Here is a 26,660-nt window from a genome sequence, read left to right as displayed (position 1 = left end):
CAAGGGCAACGGGTAGCGATTCTTTACTGTGATTTTATTCAGGCCCCGGTAGTCAATGCAAGGCCGCAGGCCTCCGTCTTTTTTCTTAACAAAAAAGAAACCTGCGCCAGCAGGTGACCGGGAAGGGCGAATGAACCCCTTGGCTAAATTTTCACGAATGTAATCCTGCATGGCCACTTTCTCTGGACCAGACAAATTGTAAAGATGGCCCCTAGGGGGCATACAACCCGATCGGAGATCGATGGGGCAATCAAAGGGGCAATGTGGAGGTAACTTATCTGCAGCCTTGGGACAGAACACATCAGAATACTCGGAATATTGTACTGGTACCCCCTCCACATGAATCCTGGTCTGGCCCAATGTCACCTTCCCTAAACACTGCTGGAAACAATGAGTTAACCAACTCGTTAACTGCCCAGTGCTCCAATTGATCTGTGGGGAGTGAAGGTGCAACCATGGCATGCCAAGGATGATTGTGGAGGTGGTCATGTGCAACACAAAAAACTAATTTTTCGGTGTGTAGTACCCCTATAGTGATTTCCACCTCTGGTGTCTGAGACAGCGGATGATTACTTTGCAGGGGGGAATCATCAACTGCCGTAACCTGAATGGGTGGTTTCACTGGGGTGAACGGAATACCCAATTTCTGCGCAAATTTAAAATCCATAAAATTAGCTGCAGAGCCTGAATCAATAAAAGCCTCAGTAACCTCAGTTTTATCTTCCCATGTGACTGTACAGGGAAGGAGTAACCGTTTATCTTCTAGGGGTGAAAGCCGAGTGCCTAGGGTTCTACCCCCTACAACTCCTAGGCAATAGCGTTTCCCGGGTTGTTAGGACAATCACGTACTCTATGACCCCCCTCTGCGCAGTAAAGACACAGCCGCTCAGACATCCTGCGTTTTCGTTCCACTTGGGATACTTTCAACTGAACAATCTGCATTGGTTCGGGTGGAGGCGAGACAGGAGGAGGTGGAGTTACTGGAGGTGCAGCGTAGGACACCACTCTTACATGACTACTACCCCGGGTCTGTCTTTGATAGCGTAGTCTGCAATCGATTCGAATGGCCGATGAGATGGCCTCATCGACTGTTTTAGGTTCAGGCAAACTTAACATAAGATCTGAAACCTCATCCGACAACCCTGATAAGAAGCAATCTAATAGGGCATAGGTGTCCCACCTGGCTGAAACTGACCACCTCCTAAATTCGGCTGCGTAATCTTCGACCGGACCCCTGCCTTGACGCAAGAGCTTGAGCTTCCGCTCAGAGGTCGCGGCAAGGTCTGGGCCGTCGTAAATTACTGCCATGGCTTTAAAAAATTCATCCACTGAAGAGAGGGCCAAATCCCCGGTGGGCAAACTGTACGCCCACGTCTGAGAATCGCCTGATAACAAAGTCTTGATGAATGTGACCCTTTGGGCCACAGTTCCTGAAGATCGGGGTTTCAACTCAAAGTAAGATAACACTCTACTTCTAAAATTTCGGAAGTCTGATCTGTGACCAGAAAATTTCTCAGGTACAGGCAAACGCATATCAGAGCTAGGAGGGGATCACACCTCATTCACTGCTGTCTGGAGGGTTTGTAAAGAACCAGACAAGGCTTCAATCATAGTCTTGTGACTACCCAGCACTTGATTGATGTTGTCCACCGAAGTGGCAAGTGCGCCCAGACGGTCAGTGTGTGCGTCCATTTGTATTTTTGGTCTGCCGTTCTGTAACGATCGGTGTAACACAGAGAGGGTCTGATTACCGGTGAACTGCAGTATCACAGAGAATACAGAATATACCCGATTATTGGTGATCTGCAGTATCACCGATAATCAGATATATCTACTAACCTCTGGACACCAAGAACAAGTGAGTGTTAAGATGCAACAGTATACTTTGAGTACTTCTCCAGGAGAAGGTTCCTTCCTCTACCCTAGACTCTCCAGGAGGGAGGAGCTAGGCTGAGGGGAGGAAGGACAGAGTGTGAGTGACACCCAGAGAAGGGGTGACACTAACAGGTCTGGGAACTGCCTGTAACAGTAAGGCCAGTTCTCGAGGTCGGGCAAGCCAGGTCGTTAACACACAGACAGATAAGGTACAGATTCAGAATGCCAATACAGAGTCCAGGAACGAGCAGAGATTGGCAACAGGGTAACAGATATAGCAAGGTACAGAATCAGAGTTCAGAGGAGTGGTCAGACAGGCAAAGGGTCATAACAAATAATACAGTTCAATATTCCTAATGCTAAGGTGTGAGTTCCTTGATCGTCAACACCTTTGGAAACTATGCTAGAACACAGATACAGACAAGGTCTGAGTGCTACCACGTAGTGATCGCAACGGCAGACAACCAGAGAATGACCAGCACCCAGTATATATAGCAAAGCGCTCTCCAGCGCCTCCCCTAAGTGCTGGACCAATGGCAGGTGGTGAAAATGTCAGGTGACCCGGCTGGTCAGCTGACCCTTTTCTGGCTGTTATATAAGCTCTGCCTCTCAGCGCGCGCGCGCGCGTCCTTCTGAACCTGTGTGGACTAGTAGTCCCAGCCACACGAGACATGTCTTGTACTGTGACCACTGACTCAAGCGCGGAAACCGCCACCCTGCTCTTTGTGGGAGCTGCGGTTTCCCTGCGTCCAGCCGCAATGCCAGCTGCCATGTCATGCGTACAATCCGCCGCCTCCAACGCGGTCTCCACCGCTCTGCCCATGCGGCATGCGGCGGTTTCTTCGCGTTTGCCGCCATGTTAGACGCGGAAACAGCCGCCTTACACTGAGCCCTTGCGACGGCTTTTCCGCGTTTCCTCACAGTAGGACATATAGGCAGCAGAAAGACTAGTTGTCTATAAACGACTAGGCCAAAATGTTTCAGGAACAATATGAATACTGTGTAGAAAAGAGTTGATTTAACATTTCTAAAAATATAAGTGTGACATGTGGAAGCTACACAAGTTATGTTGTGTACTGTGGGTTTTATATTTCAACACAGTTTAATGTTTTGTTTGAAAAACAATTATTGCATCAAGTAGTAACAGAAAAATAAATTATAAAAGTTTCAAACACTAAAAATGACTGTTTGACTTTGTTCAATCATAAGGTTTACAACTACTGCTTGATGCATTGTAGAAAGAGCATAAAAATGTTACTACCATAAATTTAAAAGATAGGGTATAGTGGGTGCAAATTGGTAGCCTATAGCTGTTGGTGCAGACATTGGTGTGTATTTTTTTTTAAATTTGTAGATAATTAACATATTGGAAGATACAATGGCTTTGAAGGAACAAAATCTAACATAAACATGCTATTACATACAGATAAGGTTGAAATAAAAAATATACAATCAGACTAGTATTATGAAATGGTTTTACAGATTTAGTATTTAATTATTACTCTATATACTGGAATTTTAATTTCATTCTGTCTTGGACTTACATTGATGGGATACACCCAGGAACTAGGAGTAATGGGCCTTGCCCTAAAAAAAGTTCCTGTAATTGGAGAAATTGGGAGACCAAAAACCAGATCCTCAATGGTGCGCCACAACACCAATAATATAACCATATAAGTACAAGGATATATAGTAAAAAAAAAGCATTTTTGAAGAGACAAAAAAATTTCAAGATGATCTTAAATTTTAATGTATCAAAAAGTTATTTTGTAAAAACAGAGTTCACAAATCTTCAAGCGAATTCATCTTTGCAAACATCCCATTATCAAGTACCAAAAACATATGTTGAAATATGCAATTGTTTAAAAAGGCGACAGCGTCGACTTGTTTCGGAGTAACCTTCTTCAGGCCTTCACAAACAATTGTAATCTAAAATGTAATGTATAGAAAATACAACATTAAATTACAGTAATTAACAATAAAGCAAGCAAACTGCACCAAATACATAAAAATGAATATGAAAATTAAATTACAACAATGGTAACATAATCAAAAATACCAAGATGAGAGCAGACCAGAAAAAATAAATAGACCCAAGAGAAATAAGCCAGAAAAAAATAAGCCAGAAAAAAAATAAAAAAAAAATAAACATAAGCCACCTGAAAAAAATAAATAACCAAACTGTGTAGGAATCATAGATCCTATTGAAAATTGGAAGGAAAAGAGAGCAAACAAATACACCTCACCACTGAATAAAGGGAAAGGAGGAAATGCAGGTAAAAACCAGAATACATGAAATATACAGGACAAAAATTGGGACGGGTACCATCTGGACAAAATCAAGTCAGGAAAAGTTACACCGAAACAAGTCGACATTGTCGCCTTTTTAAACAATTGCATATTTCAACATATGTTTTTGGTACTTGATAATGGGATGTTGTTTGCAAAGATTAATTCGCTTGAAGATTTGTGAACTCTGTTTTTACAAAATAACTTTTTGATATTTTAAAATTTAAGATCATCTTGAAACTTTTTTGTCTTTTCAAAAATACTTTTTTTTTACTATATAAACGTGTACTTATATGCCTAAAAAAAGTTCCACCAGACAAGAATAACAACAACTCTCCCTGCATGGCTAGATTCTTCTCTACAACCCACAAAGCATTGCAGGTAACACTCCCCTTATATACAGTGGCTTGCAAAAGTATTTGCCCCCCTTGAAGTTTTCCACATTTTGTCATATTACTGCCACAAACATGAATCAATTTTACTGGAATTCCATGTGAAAGACCAATACAAAGTGGTGTACACGTGAGAAGTGGAACGAAAATCATACATCATTCCAAACATTTTTTACAAATAAATAACTGCAAAGTGGGGTGTGCGTAATTATTCAGCCCCCTGAGTCAATACTTTGTAGAACCACCTTTTGCTGCAATTACAGCGGCTAGTCTTTTAGGGTATGTCTCTACCAGCTTTGCACATCTAGAGACTGAAATCCTTGCCCATTCTTCTTTGCAAAATATCTCCAGCTCATTCAGATTCGATGGACAGCATTTGTGAACAGCAGTTTTCAGATCTTGCCACAGATTATCAATTGGGTTTAGATCTGGACTTTGACTGGGCCATTCTAACACATAGATATGTTTTGTTTTAAACCATTCCATTGTTGCCCTGGCTTTATGTTTAGGGTCGTTGTAGTGCTGGAAGGTGAACCTCCGCCCAGAGGCGCCTCTAGAGACCAGCTGATAAGCTAATTGCCTAGAGTGACAGATTTATCTAGGGGCGCTTTGTGGGGAAAAAAAGTTTATTTTTCCTGTCCTTAGAGACTGATAATTAAAGGAACGGAGAGAAAAAGTTCTAATGGAAGCCTCTACTGCTCAGCCTCAAATACGGAATCTACAAACCTTTTGTCTACAACACTTTGTATGACATTCCCTAATATAAGTGTTATCTAGGGATCTGGAGTGTGTCTGTGTGACCCCTGGATGGTGTCTTTGTGTGCATTCCAGAAAGGACTGGCCAAGGGGGGGAGGGGGGAGGTTTCTCCCCAGGCTGCTGGTACAGTGTATAAGGCAATGTGAAGCACTAGGCTGGTTGAGGGAAATAAAAGTACAATTTTATGGCAAGCTGTTAAATGTACACAGGATGATGCAGAAGAGAGGCTTGCCTCCTACAGTGTCCTTAGAAAAAAAAACTCTGTCTGCTCTCTCACCATTGTAAAGACTGCATGTGGTCAGCTAGATAAGGTATTTCACAGGTTGAAAAGATTTAGACAGTCCCTAGACTCCAGAAGGGCTTCTTTCTGACTTGTGTGAGAGACTGGCAGGGACATGAGTCCTATTACAAGCAAGTAGCCTCTGTGTGATGTGGGACTGCAATACAGATAAGCTCTCTGCTCCATCTCAGGTTATTCTCAGTATCTCTCCACTCCTCCTCTCTCTCTCATTCACCTTTATTTCCCCCCTTCCCCTAGTGCTGGCTGTCTTCTTGTCTTAAAGGGAACCAGAGATGAACGTTTCACACAAAATAAACATATCAGTTGATAGCTTGTAAAGAATAAATGCTCTACCTGATAATTTTGCCGCTCTGGTGTGCCTTTTTTAGTGTTTTTTATCCATTATTGCTCCAGGAAAAATCAAATATGGCCGCCGGCTCATATCCCTTCTCCTTCCGGGTTATGAGTTGTTCTGGCTGTGCTGTCTAGGCTATATGAGACTATGCTGCTATCTAGGCTAAATGTAGCCTTTCGTTTATGTGCTTTCATTTTGGTATGATGTACAGCTGCCTGTAGGAAGTGTCTCTCATAGGAATGAAACTGCAGTCATCATCAGTATCTATCTACAGTATGCAGACAGAGTGCACACAGAGCACACAGAGCACACAGGGATCATATTGCAGCCACACTCTCTCAGCAGGAGCAGCCCCTCCCATATCATCACAGCTCTCAGTATGCAAAGCAGGAAATCTAAGCCAGGAGGGGGAAGGCTTGGGCTTGAAAAGACTCCACAGAAGAGTGACTCAGCTATAATAATTCCAGGTCAAACCTCGACTGAATAGTCGGTGGATTCTTATCACAGATGCTAATAGACTAATTAAGCAGATAACAATGAAACTAAAAGCAGGGTAGGTGTTTACTGTCATGTTCCCACTGATAAATGTAATAAAATACATGAGGGTGCTTCGTCTCTGGTTCTCTTTAAGGGAAAGCTAAATAAAAGTGATTTTCCTCCTCTCTCTGTATAGTGTAATGGTTAAGGGCTCTGCCTCTGGCACAGGCAACCTGGGTTCAAATCTCTGCTTCTTCCTACTCAGTAAGCCAGCACCTATTCAGTAGGAGACCTTGGGCAAGACTCCCTACCACTGCTACTGCCTACTGAACAAGTCAGCACTTTGAGTCTGCCAGGAGAAAAGTAATTATAAATGTTCCTTGTTACTCTCTACTTTGCCCCCCCCCCCCCCAATCTTACCCTTACAATTGAATCACCCAATCTTGTTATTAGTAACCCTAGCCTGTAGCTGTCAATACATGCATTCATTTTTACAGACAGATTCTTTCAAAATGATCGAATCTGGCGATTATCAACCACCCACATCGATCAAAATGTCAATCAATCCATGGCAAAAATGTAAAGTACAATCAAACAGTACATTTTTACAATTGGACACAGTGGTATAGTGGCGGTAGATAGGCAGCTCATAGTATTGCACTGAACCACTAATGTACTACGATTACTTTCTGGTGAAATGCTGCCGCATTGCAAGTATTTTAATGGAGAGGGCGATGGGGGGCGCCACAGGTTTCCTTGCCTGGAGTGACAAAATGGCCAGAGGCGCCCCTGCCTCCGCCCCAGTCTCAAGTCTTTTGCAGATTCCAAAAGGTTTTCTTCCAAGATTGCCCTGTATTTGGCTCCATCCATCTTCCCATCAACTCTGACCAGCTTCCCTGTCCCTGCTGAGGAGAAGCACCCCCAGAGCATGATGCTGACACCACCATATTTGATAGTGGGGATGGTGTGTTCAGAGTGATGTGCAGTGTTAGTTTTCCGCCACACATAACGTTTTGCATTTTGGACAAAAAGTTCAATTTTGGTCTCAGCTGACCAGAGCACCTTCTTCCACATGGTTGCTGTGTCCCCCACATGGCTTGTGGCAAACTGCAAACGGAACTTCTTATGCTTTTCTGTTAATAATGGCTTTCTTCTTGCCACTCTTCCATAAAGGCCAACTTTGTGCAGTGCACAACTAATAGTTGTCCTATGGACAGATTCCCCCACCTGAGCTGTAGATCTCTGCAGCTCATCCAGGGTCACCATGGGCCTCTTTCTGCATTTCTGATCAGCACTCTCCTTGTTCGGCCTGTGAGTTTAGGTGGATGGCCTTGTCTTGGTAGGTTTACAGTTGTGCCATACTCCTTCCATTTCTGAATGATCGCTTGAACAGTGCTCTGTGAGATGTTCAAGGCTTTGGCAATCTTTTTGTAGCCTAAGCCTGCTTTAAATTTCTCAACAACTTTATCCCTGACCTGTCTGTTGTGTTCTTTGGACTTCAAAAACAGGCTAAAAACCACAAATCACCCCCCCCCCCCCCAAAAAAAAAATGCTTACAAAACGCCCCATGCACCCAAGTGCCGAGAGGCGTTAAGAAAAAACGTGCACAAAAACTCAAAATGCTTGCGTTTGCGTTTTTGTTTTTACATGTGAACGAGGCCTAAAAGTATTTTTTTTTATGTTTCTGTCACTTATAGTAGCTAGTCAAAATCGGACATATTTGGTAGGTTTTGGACTAGTCCATCGCTTCATGTGGGATTCTCAGTAGTTTCTTTATTCTTTTCAAAAGCACTCCCTAGAAATGACTTTTTCAATGGTGCTGGAAAGCCAGTGCACACTATTCTGGCAGTTGGAGCATGCCACTGCCATCCATGGAGTGCTTTTGAATATAAAGAGATTTCGGAGAATCCCCTGTGAAGAGATACAGTAGATTAGTCCAAAATCTGTGTCAGATCTGTCACATTTCTACTGCCTACTGTAAGTGACAGGAACATAGGAAAAAATAATTCATAGTGAAGTTTAGTCTGAGGCAAATGTACAAATAGTACAAGTATAATTTAAATTTTACAAATTTTTTAATACTGATGCTTTCAAATGTTTTAATATCGAGTGATGAATAATAATGCAACATACTTTTGTTATTAATTTTAACCCCATGTTAAGATGCTGACATGTTACTCTTTTTAGGTACAGTGAAAGCAGACATTCTATACCACAGGTGTTGAACCACAGTCCTCGAGGGCCATATCCAGCCAGTGTTTAGGATGGACTGAGAAATGGAGAAATGTGTTCTACTTGATGAGCCACACTTTTCCTGATGCAGTCCCATCAATTCATTTGAGCTGTGCCAAAAATGTGCCCTTACTGCTCTATACTGATGGGTCCAGTGCTTGCATAGGTTCAAACGATCATTCGCCTAGGGCAGTGATCTGCAAAATTGGCTCTCCAGCTGTTAAGGAACTACAAGTCCCACAATGCATTGCGGGAGTCTGACAGCCACAGTCATGATTCATAAAGGCAAATGCATTGTGGGACTTGTAGTTCCTTAACAGCTGGAGAGCCAAGTTTGCAGATCACTGACCTAGGGGGCCAAGGTCTTTCCCTGTAGAAGTCACACATTTACTGTCAGTACATGAAATTGTAACGGGCTCCACATTCATTTTTGTGCAGGGCCCTATTTTACTTAAAACTATTCCTGTATACTGACAAAAAAATTGTTATGGCTTGTTCATACCAAGGGCATTTTGCGTTTTTTTTGAGCACCAGCGATTTTTAAAAACTCCCTGAAATTGCTAGTGCAATAATTCCTTATGGGACAGTTCATATCAGCGCATTTTGTCCGCTTTACGTTTAGCAAAGCGCTGCATGTACCATTAGATGTGAACAAAGCCTTACAGAGTGGGCTAATGCCTGTCTGAAAAATGCACTTTAAAAAAATGTTCCCACTGCTTCTAAAGTCCTTCTCTCCCTTCCATTGTCTTGAACTGGCATTCTGCACTCCTTATTATGCACCTGCAGATATTTATCAGCACATAACAGTGAGTATGGGAACACGAGCTTGTCATGAGAAAGTTTGTACTCTAAACACTGAGAGTGACTTGCCATGATCTTTACCACTCCCCAACCACAGTTTTTTCCCCATAAAAACCAGAGCAATTTTCACATGACCCTCCTCCCATTCATTTACCAATAACTTTATTGTTACTTATCACACTGAAATGATCTATGTATTTTTTTAAGCCACAAATTAGGCTTTGCTTGAGTGGTACCTTTTGCTAAGAATTCTTTTATTTTATATGCATTTTAAAGGGAATGATAAGAAAAAAATGAAAAACATTCATTATTTCTCAGGTTTGAGCCATTATAGTTTTAAAATAAAACGTTCTGCTGTGGATAAAACCCACACATTTGTTCTGGCTATTACAATGTGTAGCCACCCTGGCGTTCAATTTCCCCAGGATTTCTGTGCAAAAAGTGGTTCAATGAATTTCAAATAATTTTCAAGTTTTTTTTTGTAATAATTTTTTTAAAATATTGAATTCAATACAGGTTATTGTATTGAATTCAATAAAGAAAAAAAAGTGTTTGCAGCAAGATGTTGATGACGCTGTGTGACCCTGGTGTCATCAACGCCGATCAGCAGGGGACATGAAGAAAAATCCGCCCAGGGAAATGGAAGAAGGCACTGGGGAAGCTATCAGAGGTATGCGACGAGGGATTAGCACGCCAATAGTGAGTATAAGACCCAGATGTATAGCCAGGTGTATAGTTTTGCCAGGTATATAGGTAGCCAGATGTTTTGCCAGGTATATAGTTAGCCAGATGTTTTGCCAGGTATATAGGTAGCCAGATATTTTGCCAGATGTATAGGTAGCCAGATGTTTTGCCAGATGTATAGGTAGCCAGGTGGAGCAAGATGTATAGGTAGCCAGGTGGAGCAAGATGTATAGGTAGCCTGGTGTCCCCCTGATCCCCCACCCCCCAGTCTCCTTCATCCCTGATTTACTCACGCGAGGGCTGTCTCCTGCGGCGGCTGCAGCACTTCCTCCTCCATCGCGAAGTCTCGTGTTCTGTGTAATTACAGTACGAGGTTTGGTGACGTCGCCAAGCCACGTACTGTAATTACACAGACCGGGACTTCAGCGATTGAGGACCAGGGTGCCCACCGCGGCCGGCGCAGGAGACAGCTCTCAGGTGAGTAGTGTAGGGCTGGATACCGGGGTGGCTAGGAGATCAGGGGAGGGGGGGTTGGTAGGAGTTCAGGAAGGGGGGGGGGAGTACGGGGGGGAACGCACGTGGTATCGGGAGAGAGGAAGAGTGAGGAGCCACCCACAGCCCGCCCGCACAGAAGGGGACACCCCCCCTACAGAAGGGCGACGTCTCGCTGACGCAGGACTTTCACTCATCACAGGCACTGAGATTAGGTTTGGGAACAAGCTGTTCTCATTCACCAATCACGGAACGGCAGGATTCCGAAGTAAATGAACGGCAGGGACGCGGCGATCGTAAACGGTGAGGTAAATAAACAAGTATGTGTATTTACACCCCTGGTGCTGAAGTGAAGTTTCCAGGGGCGTAGATACACAATACAGCTGTTGGGAAAAGTGTAAAATAGGCATAAAACAAATAGCTTGAGGAGCTTCATTTTTAAAATAATTTAAGCACCCTAACCATTTATATTATATAGTTTCCTGTTTTCCTCCTTTAAAAAAGGAAAAAGTTTGCGCTTGTGTGGATGAATGTGTTGCTGCTAGAGGTGGGGTCGGCTCAGACCCAATGATGAAGGAGAAAATGTGTATAGTACCTCAGCGCAAAAAGGGGTGTGGAACTTGCCCCGGGCTATGCAAGCCCACTCGAGATGTAAGCAGATGACAGTACAGTACGTTAATAGAGGTTACATCCAGCTGCCCAAATACTTGCTGTAATCCCGATCTCTGTATTTCAAGTAATCCCGATATCACAGCGGCGGGGGATAAGAGCTAGCTCGCTCTACCACTTCCTGTTTCCGGTCCGTCAAGCCCTACTGCCAGTAGGGTGCGTGCTGCACTGCAATGTAGTTCCGTGCGCCAATAAAATCGCACCGGATAGCCTAAAAAAGAGATAGGCAACATATAGTGCAGAGAGTAGCGAAATGAGTGGCCACCGCTTAGGAATCACTTACTAGAAGCAGAGCTTGTTTATTGCACGTAATAAAACACGTAGACTCCTCTCCCGAGTCGAGTTTCGGCTGTATGCCCCCCTGAGGATAGGCACTATATGTTGCCTATCTCTTTTTTAGGCTGTCCGGTGTGATTTTATTGGCGCACGGAACTACATTGCAGTGCAGCACGCACCCTACTGGCAGTAGGGCTTGACGGACCGGAAACAGGAAGTGGTAGAGCGAGCTAGCTCTTATCCCCCGCCGCTGTGATATCGGGATTACTTGAAATACAGAGATCGGGATTACAGCAAGTATTTGGGCAGCTAGATGTAACCTCTATTAAGGTACTGTACTGTCATCTGCTTACATCTCGAGTGGGCTTGCATAGCCCGGGGCAAGTTCCACACCCCTTTTTGCGCTGAGGTACTATACACATGTTTTCCTCCTTTGTTGATTATATCTAACATTTTTGTTGCTTGTTTGTCTTGTATTATTCAAGTAAAGTCTCATTGTATGCTAAGGCTCTTATAAAATCCAGATTGGGCAGCAAGCTTGAGGAAAACAATATTAGGGACACAATAAAGGCCCTACAGCACCTTCCACATGAGCTTCAGAGCACTATAAATGCTGACAGGGTATAAAATGTACCATGTGATTATCAACATATCAATCATATTATTACTTCTGAAGCCATTGGCTGGTTTATATTTTGCTTTAAGTGCATATTATTATTATTTAGAAGTCTGGTTCACAGGGAACATATGGAGCGTGTTAGCTGTTGTGTGGTTTTTGGGGTGTTTGCATGAAACATATAAACATGTTTGAGAGCAATTCAAATCCCTTGTCATAATCATGAAAAATTCTTACCATTTAATGTCTGTCATCCAGATGAATGCAGACTTTATGGACAATGGATAAAAAGAATAATGATGTCTCCAACTGGCAAAGGCTTAAAGTGGCATTCTTAAAGTAATTAAATTTGTTCCACATTAAACAGAAAACAAGGATTAGGGCACCCTGACCCTGTTTTGTTTTGTCATGTTTTATAACTGGAATAGTGATTATTACAATTCCGTCAATTTTAAATACCTTATTGCATATGTGGCCCCAGTTCTTCCGAATGCTTGGCAGCCTCTGGAATTTCTTCCACATTAAACGTAAAAAAAGAAGTCAAGGGCACCCTGACCCTGTCTTGTTTTGTCAAGTTTTTGTAATTAGACTGTAATTAGACTATTACAATTCCGTCAATTTTATTTTTTTATAGATTCTTTATTTCTTTAGAAAATGTTTTTTTCCCATACAACAACAATACAAAAAGCTATACAAAAAAGTGATACATTACATCAATCAAAAAAGAGCTACTATCAAGTTCCAATATAAGCTCAAGAACAGTTCTCTAAGCTTATCCCTATCGGTCCTTGCCCATGGTTGACCCCAACCCAAGTGGAAAGAGGAAAAAAAATCTCCAACAGATTAACCACTTCCCCTCCCCGGGACGAGTAACTACGTCCCTGCAAAATGCCATAACTGCTTGCAGGTGCAAAACTATTACGACCCTCCTCGCTGCGTGTTCCTGCGTACCCCCCGGTGCTTGTTACCGCCGCTGATTGTTAGCCACTAGATCAATGAATCACATTCACTTATCTAAGTCCCCGTGTGAATGAATGCAGCCGCCCATGAAGCGGCGCCACCAGTCACACAGACAGCCCACGCATCAATTCCTCTTTGCGTAGTAATGCTATGCATAAGGAATTCAGGCACAAGGACATCTTGTGGCCAAATAGTAAAATTACATCTACTTTTTTTTTCAATAAAAGACCTATTTTTACATTATTTTTACATTTTAAATTAACCTCTGACCTCCCACACTCCCCAATAGTTACCAAAAAGTTTTTTGGGGAGAAAAATAAAAACAAAATTTACAAATAAAAAAAAAATACATAATTAGTTACCTTAGGGACTGAACTTTTTTTTTAATATGTATGTCAAGAGGGTATATTGCTATTACTTTATAAATGATGGGCTTGTAATTAGGGATGGACGCAAAACTGAAATTTCCAAATAAAATATTGGTGCCATACACTGTACTAGGGAAAACATTTAAATGTTGCAATAACCTGGACAAATGGGCAAATAAAAATGTGTGGGTTTTAATTACGGCAGCATGTATTATTTTAAAACTCTAATGGCAGAAAACTGAGAAATAATGAATTTTTTTCCATTTTTTTCTTCTTTTTCCTGTTAAAATGCAGTTAGAAAATAATAATTCTTAGCAAAAGTCCCCCCTCCTCCCCCCAAGAAAGCCTAATTGGTTAATTGGTGGCAAAAAAAAAAAAAAAACAAGTTATAGATTGTTTCATTGTGATAAGCAGTAATAAAGTTAGAGGTGAATAAATGGAAGGAGTGCTGACAGGTGAAAATTGCTCTCTTTTTTTAAGAGGAAAAAGCCTTGGAGGTGAAGTGCTTAAGTTACACTAGAACCTAGGTGTCACTCAGGAAATGAAACCCACGAACCACATCCATCCCACTTACACTCCTATCTATCATTCTATCTTCCGTCAACCTCCCCCACATGCAACAGAAAGAAAGGAAAAAGAAGAAGAGAAAAAAAACACCCCTCCATCCTCTAAACCACCCCCACAATCCATCAAAGAACCAAAACAGGCCCCGAAAGTTAGATGCAGTTTCCAAGAGCAGGTGCCACTCAAAGTTTCCCTATCTTGTCACACCTCATTGTCCCCCATCAGCGGTCTCCACTCCGGCCTATTAACCTTTTATGCTAAACTCACACTAACTCTCCCATGTGGCTCTATATTGTTCTTTCTGCCCACTGATTAATGTTGTTAATTTCTCTAGTCTTTGATATTTCAAGCAACCATTCTGCTAGAGATGGGGGCGAGTGTGACTTCCAGTGCCTACAGATCAAAATCCCGGCAGCATTTACCAGGTGGCAGCATAGAGAGCTTCAATATCTCTTTATGCCCCAGCCATTGTGATGTAGCAAGAAGAAAGCCAAGTCATCAGGCAGATCTAAACCCAATAGCAAAGTACCCACTCCATTTTGGCATCTCCAGCACCTGTGATCTGTAATCTGGTACAACCTGCTTAATTTTTCCAGGGTAAGGTGCAATCTGGTCATCAATTTAAACCCTGACTCTTGAAATCTGGTGGAGATTGACATTCTGTATGAAAGTAGAATAATTTTCCTCCATTGCACATCCGTAAAGCAGTAATTTAACTCTTCCTGCCATCTGGTCCTGTAGGGGATTGTGTGATCTACACCATTATTTACTAAATTATAGATATTTGCCAAAGTCATCAAGCTCCACCAGTCTAAGCCGGGGTCCCAGTACAGCTCTGTCAGCTCCTCTAAAGAATGCCAACCTCCCACTTTCAACAAAGTTCTTGCCTGTACTCCACATCCAACCCTCCACCTCACATATTAATTCTTCCTACAACCTAGTATAAATTTACAGTTGCCCAATATTGGCGTAAGGGGGGAGGGAGAAGGTGAGAGACCGAGTTTCCCTTTTAATTTGTTAAAGATCAACAACCTATGGTTTATCAATAAACTCGCCGGGTGAGGACATTTTAATGGATATGGTAGCCAGGTAGTCATATGTAAAACCACTTCCACTATACTCTGTTCTATACCAACCCAAAGTTTATACTGGGCTTGTCTATGCCAGTCCACCATTCTTGCCAAAATGAAAGAGATATAATATAAATAGGAATCTGGTAAAGCTAATCCTCCTCGCTCTTTTGTTTGAGTCATAAGAGCAAATTTCACTCTGGGAGGCTTGTCTTTCCAGACAAACCTTGTGAATTTTCTTCTCAGGTTGGTGGAAAACCCTGCCGGGACCGGGATGGGAAGCGTTTGGAAGACGTATAATAGCCTTGGCATTAGGTTTATTTTCAATACACGAATTCTCCCCAGCATAGACAGCTTTATTTTCCTCCATCCCAATAAATCTTTTTTCACTGAGTTGAACAGTGCACAATAATTTAGTGTATGTAGCCTATGCACTTCTACCGTTATCTTCGTGCCCAACAGTATGTTAACGACTCTGTCACCCACCTAAAAATAAGTTATTTTTAATACTACAGATCCTTTCTGGCCTCACATTTATCCCAGTTGATCTTTAAGTTTGAGACTTCCCCAAACCTTTCAAATTCAACGAGTAAAACTGGAAGGGAAATTCGAGGTGACGTTAGATAAAACAGCAAGTTGTCCGTCTCCAATTGGGGTAGCCTCCACATTCCTCAATTTGCCACATATCTCCACACCTCCTCCCACCACGTTCCCCCATCTTGAACTAGTTTCTTAGGTTTCAATATATACAAAACCTCATAAAAAGAATGGAAAATTCTCGTCTGGCATTTGCTTCTAAAATGTTTTCCAGACTGGGGGTTACAGTTAAAAGGGATGTAATTAGCACTTTGCTGGTTCTTTAAGGATCTGGCCATTATCTTGCCAGTTTTATTCCTGAATTCATAAAATAATCGGCTACATCTTTGTGCAGCATATCGCGCTCTTGCAAATAATAAAGATTTTAACTTCTCCCTTTCAGCTGTAATTCTCCCAGTACGTTCCCCGACAAGGTGTTTTTATGTTCATTTTCTAATTTAGCTATCTTACTCAGGCTATTTCTTACTTCTCTCTCCCATTTCTTCTTAACCCTACTACCCTCCTGGATCATGATCCCCCGCCCCGAATAACACATTTATGTCCCTCTCATATTGTTACTGGGGAGCTTACCAAATCCATATTCAATTCAAAATATTATTTAATTCATTTAGCTATTTTCTTAGCTCTTTTTAGTAGAGAGGCATTAAGCCTCCAAATGGAACCTCTCTCTTGGGGGTCTCTGATGCCTAATTACAGGGAAATAGGAGCATGGTCAGAAAAAGAGGCCAAGCCTATATTCGATCTCACGGTCTCCAACAATAAATTGTGGGAGATGATGAAATAATCCAACCGTGAGTAGGAGCCATGGGGATGTGAGTAAAAAGTATATTCTTTATCCCTCGGGTGCTGGAGACGCCAAATGTCTACCAACTGATGTTTAACCGAATTTTGTCTTACCTTACGAATAGCTCTTAACCACTTAACGACCGCCTAACGCCGATAGGCGTCGGCAGGTTGAAGTGGTGTTTCCATGGAGGGTGTCTCCGTGAACAGCCTGCGAGCCTCCGATCGCGGCTTGCAGGTTAATTGTAAACATGCGGGGAAGAAATCTCCTGTGTTTACATCATACGGCGCTGCTGTTGCAGCAGCGCCGTAAAGGAGATCGGCGATCCCCGGCCTCTGATTGGCCGGGGATCGCAGCTGTCTGATAAGCTAAAGCCTATTGGAGGCGGTATAGGACGGGTCGCCGTCCTGTGCTGCCCAGAGCGAGAGGGAGAGGGAGGGAGGAATATCGCTGCGAATGGGGGCTTTGAGGAGCCCCCCTCCCCCCGCTCGGTCACACAGAGCGGCGGTGATCAGAACCCCCAGCAGGACATCCCCCTAGTGGGGAAAAAAGGGGGGAAGTCTGATCGCCCTGGTGGTTAAGGAAAGACCTGATCTACCTGTCAATGCGTCCAGCATAGGGTCCAACACAAGATTAAAATCCCCAGCCAGAATCACAGAGCCCTCTGCAAACTTCTCCAAGACCCTCAAAACATTTTCTAAAAACTAATCTGACCCATATTTGGGGCATACACCACCCCAACATCATCTTTTGTGAATTAACTAATACCCTTTAGGAATAGATACCTGCCCTGTCCGTCAATATATGTGTCTAGGCTCTCTGTCCTGACCTATTTAGAGATAATAATTGCCCCTCCCTTGGTTTTGGAGTCAGATGAATTACTATAAAATGCTGTTGGGAATCTATTATTGGATAGCTTAGGGTGCATCAGCCCCTTAAAGTGAAATTCCTGGATGAATGCTATCTGTGTATGAGCTTTGTGTACTGTAAGTATTGCAATAACATAGTTCTCTTTTCTGGAATATTTAAGCCACATGCATTTAAAGATAGAAATTTAATGGGGCGTGGCCAACCGCCCTAGCTCATTAGATATTCGCAAACATCAAATTTTGCGTTCGCGAATGGCGAGCTCGAACTACCGGCCATAGGCTTCAATGGGCAGGCAATTTTAGAAACCCACAAAGACTGTTTCTAGCCACAAAAGTGATGGAAAACTTGTTTAAAAGAGTCTAACAACTGGACAGGGGCATGCCGCACGGGGATCCATGCCAAAAGTCCCACCAAAAATTACGGAGTTGACGCAGAGTTGGCTTTTAATCACTAAAGGGCAGAAATCACAGTACATTCCTCAATTGGTGGAGTAAAGGGCTGCTTTAAAATGTCCAGAGTGGTAATGTAAGGGTTATGCCCGCTTCACACTGACAGACCAAATGCCACGCTTAACGAGATTGAGCGCTAACAGGTCTGTAAGGCCCTTAGGTGTGCTGGTGTGGTGCTGCATGCATGCCCAACTAAGTGGACCAGCATGGCGTGTAGCAGATGCGGTTAATAATGGAGCTATATGATGAAAACAAACTGACAGGCTCAGTGTGCAGCCTAATTTTTTTAAATTTGTTTTAAGCCTATTTGTGAACTCCTCCATACCAACTAGTTACGCCACCCAGCAGCCACCCAAGATTGAGTGTAACCGGTCTATAAGGCCCTTAGATGTGCGGGTGCTGCATTCATGCTCAACTGAAGCAGACATGCTCAGTCTACAACCTATTTTTTTTTTTTAAAGAAAACCTGTACTAAAAAAAAGTTCCCCTGGGGGTACTCACCTCAGTAGGGGGAAGCCTCTGGACCCTATCAAGGCTTCCCCCGTCCTCCTGTGTCCCACGGCAGTCTCGCTGCAGCCCCCGGAACGCACAGGCGACAAATCCGACAGCCTGTGCAATATTTACCTTTTCGGGCTCCAGCAGGGGCACTGGTGTGGCTCTTCTGACGGAGATCGGCGAAAATAGCGAATCTCCGTTGGGTCCGCTCTACTGCGCAGGCGCAGGAGACTTGCGCCTGCGCTGTAGAGCGGCCCGATGGAGATCGGCTATTTTCGCCTATTTCCGTGGGAAGAGCAGATACTGCACCTGCGCTGGAGCCAAAACGTAAATATTTACATCGCCGCCACTCCGGGAGGATTTTCTCTGCCGCCGTGGGACCGAGGAGGACGGGGGAAGCCTCAATAGGATCCGGAGGCTTCCCCCACCCGAGATGAGTACCCCCCAGGGGAGTTTTTTCATTACAGATTTTCTTTAAAGCCTATTTGTCAAATTTATTTTTTTCAAAATTTAATTTTGAAAGTTATTTATGAAAAAGTTATTTAGGAGAAAAAAACCACAAATACAAAGTTATTTAATAAAAAAAAACTAATTTCAATGTTATCTAAATTTAAAATCTATTTAAAAAAAATTACAATTACAAAATTAAAGGCACGGTAGCAGTCTGCCTGGTAGGCAATAGAATGCAGACTACCTGACACACCAGGCAATAAAATGCAGACTACCTGAGACACCACCATGGTGTCCTTGGATCTAGTGCCTATATTCTAACTGGCACTCTTAACGCCACGTTTACCAAGATTGAGCGCTAACAGGTCTGTAAGGCCCTTAGGTGTGTGTGTGTGTGGTGCTGCATGAGCGCTCAACTGAATGGACCAACAAGGCGTGTTGCAGATGCCAGGATGGGAAGTTAATAATGGAGCTATATGATAAAAACCAGGGCCGGGACAAGGTTCCCCAGCACTAAAGGCAGAGCTTCCAAACTGCGCCCCCCCCCCCCCCCCAGCAGGTCATTTGGGTGCCACTATAGGTGCCCATATCAAAATTCTAAAATTATTGGCCACAGCCGTTAATTTGGGTGCTGGGGCAGCACAATAGCTCTGTGGCAGTTACCCATAGCAGTAGGAGTAGCTATGATGGTATTGGCTGGCTAGCAGTGTTTGCTAATTGCTGCATAAGGTGTAGGTAGGGGGTAGGTTAGGTGTAAGAACCTGGAGATTTTTCCAGCCCCCTGTAGGCTGATCTGCTTTCCTCCTGTGAAGTTGGTGATACAGCTGGGTTGTCATCGACTGCGCATGCGCTGTTCCTGATTCCTTCATCACGGTCCCGTAGCTGGAAGCAGTCTGCGCAAGTGCAGTTACAGTCTTAACGAATTGTGCATGTGCAGTATGCTTCCAGCTATGGGAGCACAATCGAGGGGTGCAAGCGGCTGGGACTGCGCAGTTGGCAGCGACTCAGGTGAGTGAAAGAATTTACGGGGCTGACAGTGGCACGTCTGGGGGGTCCGGGAGGGGGGGAGGGGTTAATGGAGTAAAGTCAACTGGAAGAAGCTCCAGTTAAGTATAAATCATTATGCCTTGCTTTTTTTTCTTTTATCTCAGGCATTCTTTAAGTAAGACCCCCACCCCCCTCAAAACACACCAAGATGATTAGCTGTGTTCTTAGTACTGCAGTGTCCACAATCTATCTCAACCCCCACTTCACATAGGATGTATGTGAGGGGAGTTAACCACTTCCCGACCGCCCACTACACAGGGGCGGCGGGGAAGTGGAGCCCTGCAGGACGGCCTCACCCACAGAGGCGGCGGTCCATTTAAGGGCATGGGCGGAGCGATCGCGTCATCCGTGACGCGATCCTCCGCCGGCGCCTGTCACCGTTCGCTCGCCGCAACATCCCGCCGGCTATACGGAAGCGCCGGCGGGATGTTAACCCCGCGATCGCCGCATACAAAGTGTATAATACACTTTGTAATGTTTACAAAGTGTATTATACATGCTGCCTCCTGCCCTGGTGGTCCCAGTGTCCGAGGGACCACCAGGGCAGGCTGCAGCCACCCTAGTCTGCACCCAAGCACACTGATTTCTCCCCCCCCTGCCCCAGATCGCCCACAGCACCCATCAGACCCCCCCCCTGCCCACCCCCCAGACCCCTGTTTGCACCCAATCACCCCCCTAATCACCCATCAATCACTCCCTGTCACTATCTGTCAACGCTATTTTTTTTTTATCCCCCCCCCCCTGCTCCCTGCCCCCTCCTGATCACCCCCCACCCCTCAGATTCTCCCCAGACCCCCCCCCCCAGACCACCCCCCCCTGTTTACTGTATGCATCTATCCCCCTGATCACCTGTCAATCACCTGTCAATCACCCGTCAATCACCCATCAATCACCCGTCAATCACCCCCTGTCACTGCCACCCATCAATCAGCCCCTAACCTGCCCCTTGCGGGCAATCTGATCACCCCCCCACACCAATAGATCGCCCACAGATCCGACATCAGATCACCTCCCAAATCCATTGTTTACATCTATTCTCTCCTCTAAACACCCACTATTTACCCATCAATCACCCATCAATCACCCCCTATCACCACTTGTCACTTTTACCTATCAGATCAGACCCTAATCTGCCCCTTGCGGGCACCCAATCACCCGCCCACACGCTCAGATTGCCCTCTGACCCCCCCTTATCAATTCACCAGTGCATTAATTACATCTGTTCTTCCCTGTAATAACCCACTGATCACCTGTCAATCACCTGCCAATCACCTATCACCCATCAATCACCCCCTGTCACCCCCTGTCACTGCCACCCATCAATCAGCCCCTAACCTGCCCCTTGCGGGCAATCTGATCACCCACCCACACCATTAGATCGCCCGCAAACCCGCCGTCAGATTACCTCCCAAATGTATCGTTTACATCTGTTATCTTCTCTAAACACCCACTAATTACCCATCAATCACCCCCTATCACCACCTGTCACTGTTACCTATCAGATCAGACCCTAATCTGCCCCTTGCGGGCACCCAATCACCCGCCCACACGCTCAGATTGCCCTCAGACCCCCCCCCCCCCTTATCAATTCGCCAGTGCATTAATTACATCTGTCCTTCCCTGTAATAACCCACTGATCACCTGTCAATCACCTGCCAATCACCTATCACCCATCAATCACCCCCTGTCACTGCCACCCAACAATCAGCCCCTAACCTGCCCCTTGCGGGCAATCTGATCACCCACCCACACCAATAGATCGCCCGCAGATCCGACATCAGATCACCACCCAAGCGCAGTGTTTCCATCTATTCTCTCCTCTAAACACCCACTAATTACCCATCAATCACTCCCTATCACCACCTGTCACTGTTACCTATCAGATCAGACCCTAATCTGCCCCTTGCGGGCACCCAATCGCCCGCCTACACGCTCAGATTGCCCTCAGACCCCCCCTTATCAATTCGCCAGTGCAATATTTACATCTGTTCTCCCCTGTAATAACCCACTGATTACCTGTCAATCACCTATCAATCACCCATCAATCACCCCCTGTCACTGCCACCCATCAATCACCCCCTGTCACTGCCACCCATCAATCACCCCCTGTCACTGCCACCCATCAATCAGCCCCTAACCTGCCCCTTGCGGGCAAACTGATCACCCACCCACACCAATAGATCGCCCGCAGATCCGACATCAGATCACCACCCAAGCGCAGTGTTTCCATCTATTCTCTACCCTAAACACCCACTAATTACCCATCAATCACCCCCTGTCACTGCTACCTATCAGATTAGACCCCTATCTGCCCCTAGGGCACTCAATCACCCGCCCACACCCTCAGAATGCCCTCAGACCCCAGCCCTGATCACCTCGCCAGTGCATTGCTTGCATCCATTCCCCCCTCTAATCACACCTTGAGACACCCATCAATCACCTCCTGTCACCCCCTAGCACACCTACCCATCAGATCAGGCCCCAATTTGCCCCGTGTGGGCTCCTGATCACTCGGCCAAACCCTCAGACCCCCTTCCGATCACCTCCCCAGTGCATGGATTGCATCTATTTTCCCCTCTAACCACCCCCTGAGACACCCATCAATCACCTCCTGTCACCCCCCTAGCACTCCTATCCATCAGATCAGGCCTAATACAACCTGTCATCTAAAAGGCCACCCTGCTTATGACCGGTTCCACAAAATTCGCCCCCTCATAGACCACCTGTCATCAAAATTTGCAGATGCTTATACCCCTGAACAGTCATTTTGAGACATTTGGTTTCCAGACTACTCACGGTTTTGGGCCTGTAAAATGCCAGGGCGGTATAGGAACCCCACAAGTGACCCCATTTTAGAAAAAAAAGACACCCCAAGGTATTATGTTAGGTGTATGACGAGTTCATAGAAGATTTAATTTTTTGTCAAAAGTTAGCGGAAATTAATTTTTATTGGTTTTTTTTCACAAAGTGTCATTTTTCACTAACTTGTGACAAAAAATAAAATCTTCTATGAACTCGCCATACACCTAACGGAATACCTTGGGGTGTCTTCTTTCTAAAATGGGGTCACTTGTGGGGTTCCTATACTGCCCTGGCATTTTAGGGGCCCTAAACCGCGAGGAGTAGTCTAGAAAACAAATGCTTCAAAATGACCTGTGAATAGGACGTTGGGCCCCTTAGCGCACCTAGGCTGCAAAAAAGTGTCACACATGTGGTACCGCCGTACTCAGGAAAAGTAGTATAATGTGTTTTGGGGTGTATTTTTACACATACCCATGCTGGGTGGGAGAAATTTCTATGTAAATGGACAATTGTGTGTAAAAAAATCAAACAATTGTCATTTACAGAGATATTTCTCCCACTTAGCATGGGTATGTGTAAAAATACACCCCAAAACGCATTATACTACTTCTCCTGAGTACAGCGGTACCACATGTGTGGCACTTTTTTACACCCTAAGTACGCTAAGGGGCCCAAAGTCCAATGAGTACCTTTAGGATTTCACAGGTCATTTTGCGACATTTGGTTTCAAGACTACTCCTCACGGTTTAGGGCCCCTAAAATGCCAGGGCAGTATAGGAACCCCACAAATGACCCCATTCTAGAAAGAAGACACCCAAAGGTATTCCGTACGGAGTATGGTGAGTTCATAGAAGATTTTATTTTTTGTCACAAGTTAGCGGAAAATGACACTTTGTGAAAAAAAACTATTAAAATCAATTTCCGCTAACTTGTGACAAAAAAATAAAAACTTCTATGAACTCACCATACTCCTAACGGAATACCTTGGGGTGTCTTCTTTCTAAAATGGGGTCATTAGTGGGGTTCCTATACTGCCCTGGCATTTTAGGGGCCCTAAACCGTGAGGAGTAGTCTTGAAACAAAAATGACCTGTGAAATCCTAAAGGTACTCATTGGACTTTGGGCCCCTTAGTGCAGTTAGGGTGCAAAAAAGTGCCACACATGTGGTATCGCCGTACTCGGGAGAAGTAGTACAATGTGTTTTGGGGTGTATTTTTACACATACCCATGCTGGGTGGGAGAAATACCTCTGTAAATGACAATCTTTTGATTTTTTTTACACACAATTGTCCATTTACAGAGGTATTTCTCCCACCCAGCATGGGTATGTGTAAAAATACACCCCAAAACACATTGTACTACTTCTCCCGAGTATGGCGATACCACATGTGTGGCACTTTTTTGCACCCTAACTGCGCTAAAGGGCCCAAAGTCCAATGAGTACCTTTAGGATTTCACAGGTCATTTTGCGACATTTGGTTTCAAGACTACTCCTCACGGTTTAGGGCCCCTAAAATGCCAGGGCAGTATAGGAACCCCACAAATGACCCCATTTTAGAAAGAAGACACCCCAAGGTATTCCGTTAGGAGTATGGTGAGTTCATAGAAGATTTTATTTTTTGTCAAAAGTTAGCGGAAATTGATTTTAATTGTGTTTTTTCACAAAGTGTCATTTTCCGCTAACTTGTGACAAAAAATAAAATCTTCTATGAACTCGCCATACTACTAACGGAATACCTTGGGGTGTCTTCTTTCTAAAATGGGGTCATTTGTGGGGTTCCTATACTGCCCTGGCATTTTAGGGGCCCTAAACCGTGAGGAGTAGTCTTGAAACGAAATTTCTCAAAATGACCTGTGAAATCCTAAAGGTACTCATTGGACTTTGGGCCCTTTAGCGCAGTTAGGGTGCAAAAAAGTGCCACACATGTGGTATCGCCGTACTCAGGAGAAGTAGTATAATGTGTTTTGTGGTGTATTTTTACACATACCCATGCTGAGTGGGAGAAATATCTCTGTAAATGGACAATTGTGTGTAAAAAAAATTAACAAATTGTCATTTACAGAGATATTTCTCCCACCCAGCATGGGTATGTGTAAAAATACACCCCAAAACACATTATACTACTTCTCCTGAGTACGGCAATACCACATGTGTGGCACTTTTTTGCAGCCTAACTGCGCTAAGGGGTCCAAAGTCCAATGAGCACCTTTAGGCTTTACAGGGGTGCTTACAATTTAGCACCCCCCAAAATGTCAGGACAGTAAACACACCCCACAAATGATCCCATTTTGGAAAGTAGACCCTTCAAGGTATTCAGAGAGGGGCATGGTGAGTCCGTGGCAGATTTCATTTTTTTTTGTCGCAAGTTAGAAGAAATGGAAACTTTTTTTTTTTTTTTTTTCCTCACAAAGTGTCATTTTCCGCTTACTTGTGACAAAAAATAATATCTTCTATGAACTCACTATGCCTCTCAGTGAATACTTTGGGATGTCTTCTTTCCAAAATGGGGTCATTTGGGGGGTATTTATACTATCCTGGAATTCTAGCCCCTCATGAAACATGACAGGGGGTCAGAAAAGTCAGAGATGCTTGAAAATGGGAAAATTCACTTTTGGCACCATAGTTTGTAAACGCTATAACTTTTACCCAAACCAATAAATATACACTGAATGGTTTTTTTTTTATCAAAAACATGTTTGTCCACATTTTTCGCGCTGCATGTATACAGAAATTTTACTTTATTTGAAAACTGTCAGCACAGAAAGTTAAAAAAATCATTTTTTTGCCAAAATTCATGTCTTTTTTGATGAATATAATAAAAAGTAAAAATCGCAGGAGCAATCAAATAGCATCAAAAGAAAGCTTTATTAGTGACAAGAAAAGGAGCCAAAATTCATTTAGGTGGTAGGTTGTATGAGCGAGCAATAAACCGTGAAAGCTGCAGTGGTCTGAATGGAAAAAAAGTGGCCGGTCCTTAAGGGGGGTAAAGCCCTAGGTCCTCAAGTGGTTAAGAGCACTGCAGTACTGAGAACACATCTAGTAGTCACACTGACAGCTATTTGATGTGATGTGTGTGACTCTGATGAATGTCTACCCCTTTCAAATCCCCTCCCCCCTTCCATACCTGTTACGTTTCAGGCTGCAGGCATGGCTGGTTCCAGGCACCCATATAAAAACAACTAGGTCCCTGCCCCATCCTCCATGTGCATGATGACGGTTCACTGCTGCCTGAGTGCTGTGAGTGAGATCAAAAAGGATCTCTCCCTCCTCCGTCCAGTCCAGCTGCTGTTCGCATACAGCATGTGCTCACAGTTCACACTTCACAGGCAACGCTGCAGGAAGCCACTTCCGTTGGAGCAGTAGTCGGCTTCCTGCTGTTGCCTAGCAACACAATGCCTCAGCCGTGCCTGTCATTTCTCTGATGACAGCTCGGCTGTTTAATGCAGAGGACAGGCTGGTGCTCTGAATAGGACTCAGAGCAATTGCAAATCCAGTCGGAAAGAGCGCTTAGGGATGCTGCAGAGGACTGGGAAGATCACACACACAGCAATGTGGCAGGCGAGGATAGTGCAGAGGATTGCGCCCTCTGGTGGCTGCGCTCAGAGGCTGTAGCCTGTCCTGCCTCTGCCTCGGCCCGGCCCTGATAAAAACAAACTGACAGGCTTAGTGTACAGCCTTTTTAAAGCCTATTTATGAATAGAGATGGCCCGAACCTCCGATTTTCGGTTCGCGAACTTCTGCAAAAAGTTTGGTTCGCAGGAACTTTTGCGAACCGCAATAGACTTCAATAGGGAGGCGAACTTTGAAAACTAGAAACATTTATGCTGGCCACAAAAGTGATCTAAAAGATGTTTCAAGGTGTCTAACACCTAAATTTTTTCAGTGACTACAAGAGGGAAAATTTTTTTTTCAAAAAGACCTTATAGTTTTTGAGAAAATTGATTTTAAAGATCTCCTTCTGACCGTGGGAAAATTAAACGCCCGCCGACTTTAGCGGTTAGTAGCAAA

The 26,660-nt window shown here is 44.2% G+C and overlaps 1 long non-coding RNA gene across 1 annotated transcript in view; it reads right to left on the bottom strand.

Annotated features, from left to right (window-relative positions):
- Window positions 1–25,963, bottom strand: part of LOC137531708 (uncharacterized) — a 124,036-nt gene extending 98,073 nt beyond the window's left edge. Inside the window, exon 1 of the long non-coding RNA XR_011023715.1 lies at window positions 25,777–25,963. This is a non-coding gene — a long non-coding RNA (uncharacterized lncRNA). The remainder of the gene's footprint in view (window positions 1–25,776) is intronic.
- Window positions 25,964–26,660: the final 697 nt, after the last annotated feature.

Source organism: Hyperolius riggenbachi, chromosome 9 (assembly GCF_040937935.1).
Source record: "Hyperolius riggenbachi isolate aHypRig1 chromosome 9, aHypRig1.pri, whole genome shotgun sequence".
In the NCBI taxonomy this organism is placed as follows: Eukaryota; Metazoa; Chordata; class Amphibia; order Anura; family Hyperoliidae; genus Hyperolius; species Hyperolius riggenbachi.
This window is presented reverse-complemented; position numbering and strand designations above follow the sequence as displayed.